Source organism: Pinus tabuliformis, chromosome 6, assembly GCF_031772625.1.
Source record: "Pinus tabuliformis cultivar Carrire ecotype Pingquan chromosome 6, CPIR1, whole genome shotgun sequence".
Lineage (NCBI taxonomy): Eukaryota > Viridiplantae > Streptophyta > Pinopsida > Pinales > Pinaceae > Pinus > Pinus tabuliformis.
Window position 1 is genome coordinate 1,229,674,557 of NC_142292.1, and position 3,557 is coordinate 1,229,678,113.

Consider the following 3,557-nt stretch of genomic DNA (forward strand, 5'->3'; position numbering starts at 1 on the left):
TTGCTTCTCTGGACATGCAATATGGATCTTGCTCAAAGATAAGGTTATACAATAGGATGATGAAATTGTTAGTCAGACTTTCCGTTACTCCTCAGTAGCTACAGTCAGAAAGAAAATTGCAATAAATCTTGACAAAAGTCTATTTCAGTGTCCATGTACAACTCATGCTAGGAAACTATTGTTGGGAACATATTGTATCAAGTAAGTATGCAGACATGTAGAAGCTCGCTTGCTCATCCTTCGATAGATTCTGGGAGTTAGTGACATGGATTTTCAAATGATGAGACAACAAGTCTAACCAGTTAAATGGCCTTCCATCACTCACCAGCTGGTCTAATACAACTACCTAACCTTTAGGAAAGGTCAATGTGTTCTGTTGACCATATATTTGGCATGCAAAGACGATCAAGAACTAGTAGGCCTTCCTGAGAGACATTTTCTTGTAAACACGATTGAGTGCTTGTCTAAACTTTGACGACTCTTTCACCCAATGCATGACTATCTCTCTCGTGTTCACCTGGCTATGGGTGACATAAAAAAGTGTGTCCATGCGCCTTGCTGGTTGAGGTAAATGATACATCTCATGAAAGTTCTCCATTCTTAAGGTGGCAAGATCTATCCCATTGGAACTTATAAATGTTATAGTCTCTGGATCTGTGTGTGAGTCAATCCAGTTGATAATGTCTACACATGGGAAGGTGGGGTACCTGCATGCAACCTTGTATAAACCTAACCGATGGATATTGATATATACCTGTTGGTATGCCAAGTATTCCTTGAAGTCATCTACAAAAGTATCTTTGATTTGTTGCCATGTTAACTTTGTGCCCTTCTCAATGAAAAACTGAGTGTTTGCATAAACTGGTAGATTAACTAACGTATACTCAATTGCTTCCCAAATACTTCTCTCGATAGTTTCCTTTAATGAAGATCTCTTGGAATCCACGTTAATTGTAACTACTAGAGATATGCTCATCAACTGTTGTACCTGGAGACAAAGAGGACACTCATGGCAGGTAAATGTTAGCTTCAAACTGAAAACAACTTCAAGAGAAGAGCAAGCAACAAACCAGGTTAATGATGGGACAGACTGTGCAATTCCGGTTCACAGAGGCCACTGACTGCCTATGGGAATTGCACATTGTGCAGTACTAGCAGTCAATGGGGGAGGATTGTTGATTGAAACTATGCAATGCACAGTTCAGTCTGGGAACAGGCTACGAGAGATTGCGCATTGTGCAGTCTCAGTGGCCAAGACTGGGAGGTTGGCTCCTGAAACTAAGTAGTGCACAATTGGTGGTAGGCCAGGTAATCCTATGCAAAATTCAAGAAGCCAAGGTAGAGGACTTTAGCTCCCATAATGCACATTGCATGCAAGTGAAAGTGAGATCCAGGTAAGGGGAGCCCATATCTGCCCAAGGGGAGTGTGAAATCGAGCATATATGAAGGATGGTATGATGTTGAGTGCAGATTTTATTGATTGATGATGCATCCAAGTGAAACAAGTGTAGGAATCAATCAAATTGAAGGAAAATGAAGCATATGAAGAGAGTCATTGTTACGACGACCGTTAGTGAAAAAATGAAGTAATGCATGTGAAACTTGGGAAAGGAAATGAAAAAAATGAAACAACACTTCTACAAGCTAAAACAAGTTAAAACTCCGGTCGTCATTTAACAAAAAAAGTGAAATGACACTCTCACAAGCTAAACAAGCAAAAGCTACAGAAAAATGGCAAAAGACTAGAAAAGAAAAACTTACCTGAAAAAGTGACGATGATTGCACTGAAGGTTCCTTGATCTCCTCAAGAATACTAGAACTCGAAGATTGAATGTGAAAATGAGCTCTGGTACCATCGAATAAATATTTTTGCTCGATTTAGGGTTTATTATGTGAAGGCCAAAAATCAAGGAAAAATCGACACTTGGTGGCAGTTTCCAAAATAACTCAAGTGCCTCCTCTTGACAACTAAAAATAGATCCCTATTCTTTAGGGATGCTTTTTCACTTTTTTATTTTTTCTTTTTCAAGAAAATATTTTGTGCATTGCCCAAAGAGATTGCACATTTCTAGGAAGGATTGGTAAATTCAGTAGCTCCTGCACTGAGCAACTTCTGAGTAAAAGGATTCTGTGCAATTTCTGGGTTGAGTGGCTCTATGTTGCCTCTCATGCTTTGCACAATTTCCCTACTAAAGGATCACTGTCAACTGGAACTACACAATTCTTGAGCTTAAGGCTCACTGTCAGCTTGGAATACACAATTCTCGAGAGCAAGGGTGGTTGCCCTCAAGGATTGCATAGTTCTCTAAGGCAAGCCTGAAACTGGATGTAAACCAAGTCAAGAGATCAACTTGTGGGTTATAAAATAAACCAAGTAAGCAAACAAAATCCAAGATGCAAAGGATGAGGCTCAATCAAAGCACAAGTAAATGGATTAGTGCAAGATGAGATGTTATGATTTAGAAGGGAGGCACCAAAATAAAGCATGGGAAACATTTTGGAGGGTAGTTGTAGCGGCCACAACACAGTGCTAGGAAAGAGTTGGTATCAAAGAAAAATGTATCATGGCATGAACTATCTTGGAGTTGGGAATTTTACATTGTGTTATCAATGCCTTGGTTTTAGCAAAAGATCTATATGGGTAGAGTTCAATGTGGATATGTTTGAGTTCATTGTTGTGGTGCATCTCAAAAATGATTAATGGAGCTTAATGACCAATGGCTTCATAATTTTGAAGCTCTGGTTGATGTCTTCAATAGACTCACCTTTTTGGTGCTTCACATGGTTGTTTCCAGGAAATACAGACTATTATATGGTAATAAATCCATGATGTAGTCTAGCCACATTGTAGGGTAGTAAGGATGACATGGGAAAAGATGCATAACCTAGGCATGAAATATGGTATGTTAAGGCTAACAATCACATCAATTCATTTGCAACTAAAATGTGCAAGATTTTTAATTCAAGTGGTGTTGGAGTTCCAACGAGTGATATTTAGGAAAGTAAATAGCCAAGTTTCATAAGTGAAAAATTGGAAGTAAGTTATAAAGGATACCATGATATTTGGAATATGAATCTTTGGGATGTTGACATTTGAAATTAGTACTAATTATTTCGAAAAAAAAAGGATGACAATCAATTACATATTATTTCTTCAACACTAAAAGATGCACAACCTAGGAAACAAATATGGTATCTTAAGGCCAACAACCACATCAAATCATTTGCAACTAAAATGTGAAAGATTTTTAATTCAAGTGATGTTGGAGTTCGAACAAGTGATATTCATTCATGGAAATAACGAAGTTGTGTAAGTGAAAACATGGAAGTAAGGTATGAAGGATAACATAGTATTTGGAATATGAATTTTTGAAATGGGGACATATTAAATTAATACAAAGTATTTCGAAAACAAAAGGTTGACAATCAATTACATCTTATTTCTTCAATACTAAAAGGTGCACAACCTAGGAAATAAATATGGTATCTTAAGGCCAACAATCACCTCAATTCATTTGCAACTAATATGTGAAATATTGTTAATTCAAGTGATGTTT